The following is a 14,883-nucleotide window of genomic DNA, read 5'->3' on the forward strand; positions in this document are numbered from 1 at the left end:
ATGGACCAGAGGGGGAACTCTCCTCCCATCTAGGGGGGAGGCCAAGGAAGAATAATAAGGAGGGGGGCTCTCTCGCCCTCGCCTCCGGTGGCACCGGAGTGCCACCGGGGCAACGATCGGGAATGCGATCTACATCAATAATCTTGCTACTGTCAACACCAACTCTCTTCCCCTCATTGCAGAGGTGTAACACCCCTTCTCCTCGTTCTAATCTCTTCCCCTCATTGCAGAGGTGTAACACCAACTCCATATATATTCCCTAATGATCTATGGTTATCCTATGATGTTTGAGTAGATCCGATTTGTCCTGTGGGTTAATCATGATCTTGGTTGGTATGATTGCATATTTTATTTATGGTGATGTCCTACGTTGCCCTCCGTATCGCGCAAACGTGAGGGGCCCCCGCTTTAGGGTGTTGCAATATGTTCATGATTTGCTTATGGTGGGTTGCAAGAGTGACAAAAACTTAAACCCGAGTAGGTGGGTTATGGCACATGGGAGTAAAGAGGACTTGATACTTAATGCTATGATTGGGTTTCACGACCTTAATGATCTTTAGTAGTTGCAGATGCTTGCTAGAGTTCCAATCATAAGTGCATATGATCCAAGTAGAGAAAGTATGTTAGCTTATGCCTCTCCCTCATATAAAATTGCAAGAATGATTACTGGTACATGTTATCGATTTCCTAGGGACAAATAACTTTCTTGTTGACACAAAACCTTTTACTAAACACCTAACTTTTATTATCTTGCAAAGTACTTCTAGTTTTATTCTTGCAAAGTAGTTCTAGCATCACTCCTACAAAATATTTTCATACCTATTTCCGTTAAAGCAAACATCAAGTGTGCATAGAGTTGTATCGGTGGTCAATAGAACTTCAAGGAATATTTGTTCTGCCTTTAGCTCCTTGTTGGGTTAGACACCCTTATTTATCGAAAAAGGCTAAAAACGATCCCCTATACTTTTGGGTTATCACAACGCGACGTCCCCCTGCCGAACCAGCAAGGGGCTGCCTGATCCCATAGGTGGCCCCGGACATCCCGCGACACCTTTGGCACGCCAGGTAGGGGGATCGCTTGCGCGTCATCTTCATAGCCATCTTCATCCTCGACAGCGCCGTGGACCATGGCACCCAAGAAGAAATATGGTGCCTCGGCCCATCTGTCCACCTCAAAGGCTCCACTGCCCCCGGCCTCTAACGCCGCGGGGGACACGGGAGCGCGCGAGGACGTGGACGCTGCTGGGGACATGGTTGGAGCAGGTGGCACCATTACCACCTCCCCAGCGGCTGACACGGGGTCCGTAGCTACCGGAAGAGAATAGCATCAACAACGTCTCGATGATCATGCTCTACAAGGTGTGGGTGAGGGGGTCACTCCATCCACGCCCCCTCCTCTCGCCGACTAACACAGCCACAACAACGATGCTCGGTCCGGGGCGAGCCACCCCCCTCTGATCGCCCCCACCACGAGAGGGACCGCGGCGCATGCGCCTCCTCCTAGATGAGCCGGCCAGACCACTGCACTCGAGGGAGCCACTGATCTTCCAGCACCACCGTCGTGTGACCCCGCTGCCCCGGTAGTCATTGATGGTACTTTCACTATCAGCGCCACCCTCGATGACTAATAGGAAAGCACGCTCATTACCTTCCTGTGGGCGAATATCGATGTGTTTGCTGGGTAACCATCTGATATACCCGGTGTTCCCAGAGAGGTAATTCAGTACCACCTTGTTGTCTGCCCACATGCCCAACCCATCAAGCAGAAAAGTATAGAAGCAGGCCTTGGAAAGGTAGCAGTTCATTGCCGAAGAGATCAAGAAATTGGAGGCAGCTGGCTTGGTCAGAGGAGTATTGCATCCTACATGGTTGGCAAATCCAGTAGTGGTCTGGAAGGCTAATGGGAAGTGGAGGCTTTTAATTGATTTCACAGACCACAACAAAGTTTGCCCGAAGGACCCATTTCCCTTGCCGCGCATCGACCAGATCGTGTTTTCTGGACGCGTGATCCGGATATCATCAGATCTTCATGTCCAAGGAAGATGAAGAGAAGACATCGTTCATCACTCCGTGTGGTACATAGTGCTTTGTCTGTAGGCCATTCGGATTAAAGAGTGTTGGGTCCACTTTTGCAAGGGATATCCAGATCGGTTTTGAGCCACAATTGCAAAGAAATATAGAAGCCTATATGGATGATATCGTGGTCAAAACCAAGGATAAAGCCACCCTTACCCAGGATTTGGAAGAGACACATGCTAATCTGTGCAAGATCAATCTGAAGCTTAATCCGGAGAAGTGTGTATTCGATGTTCCCTCCGGCAAGCTACTTGGGTTATTCGTGTCCCATCAGGGGATCGAAGCCAACCCCGACAAGATCAAGGCCATTGAGCATATGCAAGCACCAAGGACAATTAAGGATGTGAGGCGCTTGACGGGATGCGTTGCCATGCTGAGCAGATTCATCTCCAAGTCTTCCGAGCGTGCCCTCCGTTCTTCTAGGTTTTGAAGAAGGCAGGGCCTATGAAGTGGACCCAAGAAGCAGATACAACTCTACAAGAGTTAACAGCCTACCTATCGTCTGTACCCACCTTGGTTGCACCCAAACCCCAAAAACCATTGTTGCTATACTTGGCGGCAACCAACCAGGTGGTCAGTGCAGCCTTCGTAGCGCAGCGGGAGGTGGATGAGACAGAAACTGAACAGAGAATAGCAGAGTCTGTCGGTGCAACAAACCCTGGGTTTGTTACAAAGACTGTGTACATGCACAAGATCAAGATTGAAGCACCAACCCAAGTCAGAGATTGAAGGACCAAGAGATTTGAGGAACCAACATGCAGTCCGAAAAGACCAAGATCGAGCCAGAAGAGCAAGATATTGGCAAGCAAAGGGCCTCCCTTGCCAGGCACGCGAGCCCGGCAAGGGGCAAGGCCACCGCAAGGAGCAGGCAACCGAGGCACCCTGGCAAGGTCTGCCGGGGCTCGCGGGGGCAGAACCACCCCACCAACCACTCAAGTGTGACCCACGTTGTCAATTAGTGTGATGTCAAGCCGCAAGATGATTAAGTGGCAGCCGTTCGCCACATGGCAGCCATTTCCTACAGAAGAAGCCTACAAATGACACTCGTCCTGCGACGTGTCAAGGAGACAGGCGCATAGCTGGCAAGATAGCCCGTCAAGCCTTGCCGGGCGACCAGTGATGTGACACCAAGTGGCGCATTTAATGTACCCTGTCAGCCTGCAGAGTTATGTATGATAGCACTGTTCGCTATCATATTAGTGGATAATGACTATCATATCAGTAGATCCTTTTCACAAGTTTGACGTAAGAATGAATTATCATCAGTCATATGTATTTCTCCAAGATCTTTCAAATTGTTTCATCGTTGACTCAACCTTTCTATTCTTCATTCCGTAGTGCCTCAACAAATCATGGTGGTGTTTCTCGTCGTCATTCTCGGATCCTGAAGACCAAAGAAGAGTCCCTCTTAAATGCCTACCCGTTCTTCCAAAGATTCATGGTTCTAGCGTTATGCCATCCTCTCATAATTGTTTTCGATTGTGAGAATTCTTTTCACCCATCTGGAGAAATTCATGAGTCTTTTCATTTTAATTCTCCGGAGCCCATCGTCTCAGAATTTTTCATTCTCATCCTTCAGCTCTCGTTCCCCAAATCTTACCGGTGCATCATTCAAGTATTCTCTAGTCAGCTCGTGATCTATTTGTTCTGATGTATGTAAATTCCTTCAAGTATTTTTATTCATTTTATAATTCTTCCCGGTGAATTCTGCCTTTGCTACATTCATTTTAAATTCTTCCCAGTGATTCGTTCTCTTCTCTTCAATCGTTTTAAATTCTTATGGTTGTTCTTCCTATGTTCTTGTATTAATTTATTCGTTCTTTCAATCCTACCAGTGAGTCGTTCAAGATTTTATCAAGTTTGCGCTCTATCTCTCATGAATCCTTTTCAATGAGAATAAGTAGTACCAAATCCATTGTGGGTCATCAATTTAGTTGACGAAGTTTAAGCATAATGTAATCCTTATTCTTGTTTCATCGAGTAAATTAAATTCCTTATTCTGGAGGTTCATCAAAATTCTTGGTTTCAAGTGATTCATCTTTCTTTCCTGAGTTGCGACACTTCACGGTTATATCATCGTGAAGCTCCATCTAAATCATTGAAAGGCTTCGCCTTGTGTTTTCAACTTCTCTTTCTTTTTATCATCCTTTTATTACCAGAGTTCTTTTTATCTTTCCTTTCCTTTGATCATTCCTTATTACCAGAGTTCTTCATGGAGGCTCTATGTAACAACCACGATGCGGCTATATCTCCAATGTGTCGGAGCACGACTTAGAGGCATAACCGCATTGTAGGCATATCGCAAGAGGGGTAATCTTTACACATCCCATGTACTGAACAAGAAAGAGGTACAGAGTTGCCTTACAATCGCCACTTCACATAATACATAAATATAGCATTACAATCATCCAAATACAATCAAGGTCCGACTACGGAACCAAAATAAAGACAACCCCAAATGCATAAGATCCCTGATCGCCCCAACTGGGCTCCACTACTGATCGTCTGGAAAGGAAACATAGTAATGTCCTGAGTCCTCATCGGACTCCCACTTGAGCTTAGTCGCATCTCCTAGAATGGTATCATCGACACCTGCATCTAGTTTTGGAAGTAATCTGTGAGTCACGGGGACTCAGCAATCTCACACCCTCGTGATTAAGACTATTTAAGCTTATGGGTAGGGAAAAGGTATGAGGTGGAACTATAGCAAGCACTAGCATATATGTTGGCTAACATACGCAAATGAGAGCGAGAAGAGAAGGCAAGGCATGGTCGAGAAACTAAGATCAAGAAGTGATCCTAGACTACTTATGTTCAAGCATAACACGAGACCGTGTTCTCTTCCCGGACTCCGCCGAAAAGAGACCATCACGGCTACACACGCTGTTGATACATTTTAGTTAAGTTAAGTTTCAAGTTTTCTACAACTGGACATTAACAAATTCCCATCTGCCCATAACCGCGGGCACGGCTTTCGAAAGTTCAAAGCTCTCATGGTCAACGAAGGATATTCCTTCTCCCAGGACAACCCGATCAGACTCGGACTCCCGGTTACAAGACATCTCGACAATGGTAAAACAAGACTAGCAAAGCCGCCCGATGTGCCGACGAATTCCGATAGGAGTCACACGAATCTCGTTCTCAGGGCACACCGGATAGGTCAAGCTACGAGTAAAACCAACCCTCGAGTTGCCCCGAGGTGGCCCCGCAGGCTGCCCGTTTCGAACCAACACTCAGAGGAGCACTGGCCCGGGGGGGTTAAAATAAAGATGACCCTTGAGTCCGTGGAACCCAAGGGAAAAAGGCTAGGTGGCAAATGGTAAAATCAAGGTTGGACCTTGCTGGAGGAGTTTTATTCAAGGCGAACTGTCAAGGGGTTCCCATTATAACCCAACCGTGTAAGGAACGCAAAATCAAGGAACATAACACCGGTATGACGGAAACTAGGGCGGCAAGAGTGGAACAAAACACCAGGCATAAGGTCGAGCCTTCCACCCTTTACCAAGTATATAGATGCATTAAAGTAAACAAGTTATAATAGTGATATCCCAACAATAAACATGTTCCAACAAGGAACAAACTCCAATCTTCACCTGCAACTAGCAACGCTATAAGAGGGGATGGGCAAAGCGGTAACATAGCCAAAAAACGGTTTGCTAGGACAAGGCGGGTTAGAGGTTTGACATGGTAATATGGGAGGCATGAAATAGCATGTTGTAGGTATCGCGGCATAGGCATAGCAAAAGAGCGAGCAACTAGCAAGCAAAGGTAGAAGTGATTTTGAGGGTATGGTCATCTTGCCTGCAAAGTTCTCCGAGTTGACGTAAGCTTGATCCTCGTAAGTGTTCTCAACGGGTTCCTTGATCACGTACTCGTCTCCCGGCTCTACCCAAAGGAAGAACACAAGCAAAGGGAACCACAATCAACCACGATGCAATGCGCAAGCAACATGATGCAAAACATGGCATGATATGCGGGATGTGATATGCAATGCATATGCATGCTACGGAAAGGAAAGATTGGACTAGGCCTCTACTTGGAAAACCAAGAGTTCCGCTGGAAAGATGAGTTGATTTTGGTTGAAATCGATATAAAGATCATCGGAAACGGATGCACGGTTTGTGAATGGCAAGCAAAACAATAATGGCACCAATCTGCGATTAACAGCACGATGCCATCTAAAATGCAACAAGAAACTAAGCTACTGCACTCTACAATAGCAACAAAGCACATAGCAGTGATTCACTCAAGATGCTCGACAAAGGATGAACACTAAGCTACGGCTAAATCACAAAATAACAGGTTCAAACAAGCATGGCAAAAGTGCAAAAGATATCAGGTTCACAGACTTAGTGAAAATAACAACATGTCTGGATTTAACATCAGGAAGCAGTGTTTAGAGCAAGACAACAACATGCTACAGGAACATATCATGGCAAAGCAAGGCATGGCATGAAACTGCTCAAAGCATATAACAAATGTCCTTTACTGACCATAAGCCAAAAAGGATCAGAAGATATGATGGCACCCATGTAAACATAGTAAGTTTCGTTAACAGATTCAGACATTGTAGAAAAAATGGACATGGCAAAATCAGAGTTGCGTAGGCATGTTTGCGAGCTCGATGCACTCACCACAAGGCATTGCATGACAAACTAAGCATACCCCTAGAAAGAAGACATGATCAGAGATGCAAGGATCAACTACAACAACCTTGGCAAAATTGAATAACATGTAATCAATCTGCCAGGAACATTTTATAGCAAAAGTAGACCAAGATAGAGTCACGCTAGGGTACTCCATAATTGCAAACAAAGACATGGATGGATAGAACATAACAATATCTCATAATCATCCTTACTGAACATGCTCAAAAGAGGCATGGATCACTCTGTAGCAACATGAATACATGGTATAAAAATAACATAAGGGAAAAGACTTAGAAGAATTCTAAGTCCCTGAAATCAACAACATCACGAGAGCTACTTTGCATGCTTGTGCTAGTCACCACAAAGATCACAAAAATACATGGCATACACCCCTGTAAAAAAGGCATGACATAGCCCAAAACAAATGTAGGGCTCAAGTTCATAGGAGGCACACATGAAACATGGCAAAAATGACAAATGTCCATAATCTGTTAAGAAACAGAAACTAAAATTTTATAGCACTCTTGCAACAGCATTTAGGGCATCAAGATGGACTCAAACAAGCATAGTGCAATGGAATGAAATGAAGAGCACATCCAACCAAACAATTTGATATATCACACACGCAAAACGGAGCTACGGATGATAAGATATGGCATGATGAAATGTGATAGAAAAATAATGCAGACTCAGGGGAAAAACGAGGTCAACCCCTAGGGTTTCTTCTCAGATCCAGATCCCGCATGCACGCAAACCGAGGACAGACGGGGAGTTCGCCGGAGTAGCTCGAGGTGACCGGAGAAGGTGGGGACCGGGCCGGATCTCGCCGGATCCGGCCGGCTCGGGCGTGCAACGCCGTAGAGAGGCGCCGGTGGGCGCGCGCGGGCGAGCGCCAGTGGGGTGCCGCGACGGCCGGTGGGGAGGCGATTCAAGATGCGCGGCGGCGGCGCCCTGCCGCGGAGGCGGCCGGCGGGCTTTGCGTGGGCGCGCACGGGAGGAGCGGAGGCGGGGATCGGGCCCCGCAGGCCTTTTGCGGGCTGCGGCGGGCCGACGACGCAGGGACAGCGGCAGTGACACATGGCGACAGGCGGTTGGTCCGGGCGGCGGTGTGGACGCGTCCAGCACCGGGCGAACGTGTCCGACGTGGGAAGGAAGGGGGAAGACTAAGGTTTGGACTGCGGGAATTTCGGAGGGGAGCACCTATTTATATATAGAAGGAGCTTGGAGACTCCAAATGAGGTGCGGTTTTTGGCCACACGATCATGATCGAATGACCAAGAGGATGGATGGGGTTTAGGTGGGTTTTGGGCCACTTTGGAGGGGTGTTGGGCTGCAACACACATGAGGCCTTTACGGTTCCGCAGTTAACCGTTGGAGTATCAAACGAAGTCCAAATGGCATGAAACTTGATAGGCGGTCTACCGGTAGTGAACCAAGGCCGCTTGGCAAGTCTCGGTCCAATCCAAGAAAGTTTAACACTCGGACACGAAAAGAGGTAAAAGGGGACGCCGGAGGACGTAGGAGTGCCGGAATGCAAAACAGACAACGGGGAAAATGCTTGGATGCATGAGACGAAGACGTATGCAAATGCGATGCACATGATAACATGATATGAGATGCATGACATGGACAAAATGCAAAACAAAGACAAAACCCAACCAAGAGGAAATATCATAACTTAATGCTGAAAATGGCAAGAGTTGGAATACAAATATGGAGAGTTACATACGGGGCGTTACAACACTCCACCACTACGAAAGGATCTCGTCCCGAGATCTAGGACTGGAAAAACTCCGGATATTCGGAACGGAGGTGGTCCTCGCGTTCCCAGGTGGCTTCACGGTCGGAATGATGTGACCAGTTCACTTTCACGAATATGATAGACTTGTTGCGAGTCTTGCGCTCAGTTTCTTCAAGAATAGCAACGGGATGCTCATGATAAGACAGGTCTTCTTGAAGACCAATCTCTTTGAAGTTGATGGTGCCGTCAGGAGTCTTGAAACACTTGCGAAGCTGAGACACGTGAAACACATCGTGCACATTTGCAAACTTGGATGGAAGCTCAAGTTGATAGGCGAGATCGCCTCTTTTACCAATGATCTTGAAAGGACCCACATATCTATGGGCAAGCTTCCCTTTGATACCGAAGCGACAAGTACCTTTCATTGGAGGGACACGGAGGTAGACATGGTCTCCGATCTCGAAAGCCAAGTCACGATGCATGCTATCATAGTAACTCTTCTGGCGCGATTGCACAGCTTTGAGATTTTCACGAATGACTTTACACATTTCTTCAGCCTCTGTGATCAAGTCATTGCCAAGAAGTTGGCGTTCACCAGTCTCTGACCAGTTAAGAGGAGTACGACACTTTCTGCCATAGAGAATCTCGAGTGGGGCCTTGCCCGAACTCGCTTGGAAGTTGTTGTTGTAGGAGAACTCAACATATGGAAGACAATCTTCCCACTTCATACCGAAAGAAATGACACATGCCCTGAGCGTATCTTCAAGAATTTGATTCACTCTCTCGACTTGGCCACTAGTTTGAGGATGAAAGGTTGTGCTGAACCGAATGTTGGTGCCCATTGCCTTTTGGAAGGAATCCCAAATCTTAGAAGTAAAGATGCTTCCACGATCTGAAGATATCAACTGTGAAATGCCGTGCAAAGAGACAATCCTGGAGGTATATAGTTCTGCCAACTGAGCTGCTGTGATAGATTCTTTGATAGGAAGAAAATGAGCCACTTTAGTGAGCTTGTTGATGACAACGAAGATAGCATCATTGCCACGCTTGGACTTGGGAAATCCAGTCACGAAGTCCATCTCAATATGGTCAAACTTGCATTCTGGAATGGCAAGAGGTTGGAGGAGACCAGCTGGTCGTTGGTGTTCTGCTTTCACTCTTCTGCAGACATCACATTCATTCACGAACTAAGCAATCTCGTGCTTCATTCGAGTCCACCAATACGACCGCTTAAGTTCATGGTACATCTTTGTACTCCCAGGATGAATAGATAGGAGTGAATTGTGAGCTTCGTTCATAATGACTTTACGAATGTCACCATTAGGAACAACAATGTGATGCTCGAAGAATAGAGTATCCTTGTCATCAAGGCGATAGCACTTGTACTTGGGTTGGCTCTTGGCAATCCCAATCTTTACCTTCTTCACCATAGCATCAAGAAGTTGAGCCTCACGAATCTGATCTTCCAAAGTAGGAGAGACTTGGAGGTTGGCAAGAAATCCTTGAGGAACAACTTGGAGATTAAGTTTGCAGAAAGCTTCACAAAGATCCGGTTGGTAGGGCTAAAGAATCAAACTGTTGCAGTAAGCCTTCCTGCTCAAAGCATCAACAATGACATTGGCCTTGCCTGGAGTATATTCTATACTCGGATTATACTCTTGAATCATTTCGACCCAACGTGTCCGCCTGAGGTTGAGGTTGGGATGAGTGAAGATGTACTTGAGACTCTTATGATCAGTGAAGATGTCCACTTTCCTTCCCAACAAGAGATGTCTCCATGTTAAAAGAGCATGGACAACTGCCGCCAACTCGAGGTCATGAGTGGGGTAATTCTTTTCGTTGGGCTTCAACTGGCGAGAGTTATAGGCCACAACTTTCTTCTCTTACATTAACACATCACCAAGACATTGCAGGGAAGCATCACAGAAAACCTCAAATGGTTTGGATTCATCAGGAGGAGTCAGAACTAGAGTTGTGACTAACTTCTCTTTGAGGGTGTTGAAGGCAATGTCACATTCAGGCGTACAGACATACTTCACATGCTTCTGGAGGAGGTTGCAAAGAGGCTTCGCGATCTTAGAGAAATTCTCAATGAACCTTCGACAATAGCTTGCGAGCCCAAGGAAGCTGCGGAGTTGCTTCACATTCTGAGGTGGTTCCCAATTCACAATTGCAGACACCTTCTCAGGATTAATAGCTATGCCCTTGGCGGAGATGATATGTCCAAGGTAGAGAACCTCATCGAGCCAAAACTCGCACTTTGAAAACTTCGCATAGAACTGATGTTCCCTGAGTTTGTCCAGCACCAATCTCAAGTGCTTGGCATGATCCTCCTTGTTCTTGGAAAAGACCAAAATGTCATCGAGATAGACCAAGACGAAGTCATTTGTGTAGGGGTTGAAGTTGAAGTTCATCATGCGAGAGAATGTTGGAGGAGCATTGACAAGGCCGAAAGACATGACAGTGTATTCATATGAACCATAGCTTGTTCTGAATGCTGTCTTGGGGATGTCTTGTTCATGAATGCGAATCTAATGATAGCCCATATAGAGGTCAAGCTTGGAGAATACTTGAGCACCTTTGAGTTGTTCGAAAAGCTCGTTGTTGTTGGGAAGTGGGTACTTGTTCTTTATGGTCTTCTTGTTCAATGGACGGTAGTCGACACAAAGTCTGTCCGTTCCATCCTTCTTCTTGACAAAAAGAACACCACAACCCCATGGAGAAGAACTTGGTCAGATGAGACCCATACGCTCTTGTTCATCGAGTTGTTTCTTCAGCTTGTCCAACTCTTTCGGTCCAAGCTTGTAAGGATGTTTGCAAACAGGTTCCGTGACAGGCTCCAGATCAATGAAGAATTCAACTGGCTGGTGAGGAGGCATTCTTGGAAGCTCTTCTGAAAAGACGTCCTGATATTCGCAAACGACTGGAATCTGAGAGATGGCATCCAACTCTCCCTTCTCATTGAGAGAAAACAGTCGAATGATATCATCATGAGTGGCAAAGACAATCACATCCTCAGACAAGCCAGGCAGATTCAATCTGCCTGGCAGCACAATCAAGCTAAGCCTTGTGCTTAGAAAGCTAGTCCATTCCGAGAATAAGATCAATATCCGAGTTACCAAGAACAATTGGAGAGGACAAAAACTTATAGTCGCCCATCTTAATAGAAACATCTGGAACCACCAAACTGGCACTCAACCGTTTACCCGGAGAAACGATATCCATGGATTTGCCCAAATGAGAAGAAGTGAATTCGTTCTTGGCAAAAAATGGTCTTGACATGAAACAATGCGAAGCACCAGTATCAAAAAGAACTTTTGCAGAAATATCATTAACATGAAGGTTACCCATGATCACTTCTGAAGAGTCCACTGCCTGAGTTGCGTTCATCATGTTGACCTTTGCGGACTTGGGATTATGCTTGACCACTGCATTGCTAGAAGATCTCACAGGAGGAGGAGGAAGATGCCTCTGAGTGAAGCATTTGTTTGCATAGTGACCCTTCTGCTGACACTTGTTGCACGTGACCTCTGAGAGCGGACGGTGATACGGAGCACTTGACCTTGGAGCATGAGACGAAGCCTTGTTCAGAAAGCCTGGGTTGGCTGGGTGGGAAGATCGATTGCCACCTTTGCTCTTCTGCTGATAAGGCTGACGGAACGGAGGAGGAGGAGGCAACCAATAATTTTGCTGCTTAGCTACCACTTGAGTTGAAGAAGAAGAAGGAGTTGCATCCATGACTCTCTTCTTGGAAGCATCGCACTTGAGCTGAGCAACCTCTTGCTTTAATGCCATGTTGTAGAATTCATCATACTTTTTCGGCTCAAAAAGCATGAGGGCTAGTTGTAGATCTTCTTTGAGGCCACCTCTGAACTGATAAATCATGCTCTTCTCATCAGGGACGTCTTGCTTGGTGAAGCGAGCGAGCTTCTGGAACATGATGTTGTATTGGTAAACAGACAAGTTGCCTTGCTTCAGATTGCGGAACTCCTCACGCTTGCTCTCAACGACACTCGGAGGAATGTGGTGAGCTCTGATGTCTTGGCGGAAATCATCCCAGGTAATCACACGACCTCCTCTGGAATCTTTGTATTGTTGATACCACTCTGCAGCTTGGTCTTTGAGTTGGAACGAAGCAAACTTGACAAAGTCCTCAGGCCTGACATTGCTGCACTCAAAATGTTTGCAGATATCCATGAGCCAATCATCAGCGTCTGTGGCCTCGACACAGTTACTGAAGGTCTTTGGCTGGTTTGCGAGGAACTGGTTGAGGGTAGCAAACTGAGTTTGATTGTTGCCATTGCCTTGATTTCCTTGGTTGCGCTCTTGCAAGAGTTGCATAATCAGCTGCATGTTGGCATTGGTAGTGGCCATCACAGCTTGACATGCCTCCGGAGGTGGAGGTGGTGGCGGTGGTTCCGGATTCTGAGGCGTTGGAGAAGCCATCCTGAAGAGGGTGACATCTGTTAGCATCTTGAAAGACATATATTCAAGCTGAATCAAATGGATTGAAATTGCAACATGTAACCTTAACATTCGAACAAGAATGAATGAATGAATTCCAAATTAAATGGTCACCATTCCATAAATTGAGAAGCCACTTAGATAGAGGCAGATGAATAAAACAACAAGGTACGGATATGAACAAATACTTGGTAAGGATTACCCAATCACAAACCAAATATCTGCGGAAGAAATACTAGAGCTACATGAATTCACACCTATGAAACTCCCAAAAATTTCCGGTTATGCAATCAGGTGTTGGGGATACAGGGGAAGCATAATATCTCACCCAAAACTAGCAAATCCTACATCCAGCTGTATCCATCCTTCAACACATAACCAAGAAACCTTCGGAAATCATTTACCTCAACCTTTGAAAAGCATCCGTTATACGAGTTATAGCAATACTCCCAAACTTCCGCCCCAGTACTGGGTGGCATCGAGGTTATCTCACCAACAACTGCAGAAAAGAGATTTTCGATGTCGGCGAACTCAGGTATTCCAGAACTGCAACGATAAAATTGGGACGACAACACCTCTGAGCTCAACTCCCCGGGACACTGCCACAACCCCTAAATGTTAGGAGGCACCAAGAACAATGTTCTCATCACAAAACCATCGGAATGATTCCAAGATACCCGTGTGATCCTAAATTTTTTTAGTGAAATTTGAGAAGAGAAGAGTCAAATCTCTACGTCAGGATGCCTCACCAGAGCGACGAAGGGACTGGGGAGTAAAAAGAATCCTACTCTCCGATATATATAATCCTAAAAGACTCAAAACATTTTTCTAGACTCAACAACACCAGCGATTTGATCAAGCAGGGGGCTCCTAAGTCAGGGAAGGCTCTGATTATCAACATGTAACACCCACGATGCGGCTATATCTCCCACGTGTCGAAGCACGACTTAGAGGCATAACTGCATTGTAGGCATATCGTAAGAGGGGTAATCTTTACACATCCCATGTACTGAACAAGAAAGAGGTACAAAGTTGGCTTACAATCGCCACTTCACACAATACATAAATATAGTATTACAATCATCCTGATTACAATCAAGGTCCGACTATGGAACCAAAATAAAGACAACCCCAAATGCATAAGATCCCAGATTGCCCCAACTAGGCTCCACTACTGGTCGTCTAGAAAGGAAACATAGTAACGTACTGAGTCCTCATCGAACTCCCACTTGAGCTCAGTCGCATCTCCTAGAATGGTATCATCGGCACCTGCATTTGGTTTTGGAAGTAATCTGTGAGTCACGGGGACTCGGCAGTCTCACACCCTCGCGATCAAGACTATTTAAGCTTATGGGTAGGGAAAAGGTATGAGGTGGAACTGCAGCAAGCACTAGCATATATGTTGGCTAACATACGCAAATGAGAGCGAGAAGAGAAGGCAAGGCACGGTCGAGAAACTAAGATCAAGAAGTGATCCTAGACTACTTACGTTCAAGCATAACACGATACCGTGTTCTCTTCCTGGACTCCGCCAAAAAGAGACCACCACGGCTACACACGCTGTTGATACATTTTAATTAAGTTAAGTTTCAAGTTTTCCACAACCGGACATTAACAAATTCCCATCTGGCCATAACCGTGGGCACTGCTTTTGAAAGTTCAAAACCCTGCAGGGGTGTCCCAACTTAGCCCATCACAAGCTCTCATTGTCAACGAAGGATATTCCTTCTCCCAGGACGACCCGATCAGACACGGAATCCAGGTTACAAGACATCTCGACAATGGTAAAACAAGAACAGCAAAGCCGCCCGATGTGCCGACAAATCCCGATAGGAGTCGCACGTATCTCGTTCTCAGGGCACACCAGATAGGTCAAGCTACGAGTAAAACCAACCCTTGAGTTGCCCCAAGGTGGCCACACAGGCTGCCCGTTTCGAACCAACACTCAGAGGA

Source organism: Triticum dicoccoides, chromosome 4A (assembly GCF_002162155.2).
Source record: "Triticum dicoccoides isolate Atlit2015 ecotype Zavitan chromosome 4A, WEW_v2.0, whole genome shotgun sequence".
Lineage (NCBI taxonomy): Eukaryota > Viridiplantae > Streptophyta > Magnoliopsida > Poales > Poaceae > Triticum > Triticum dicoccoides.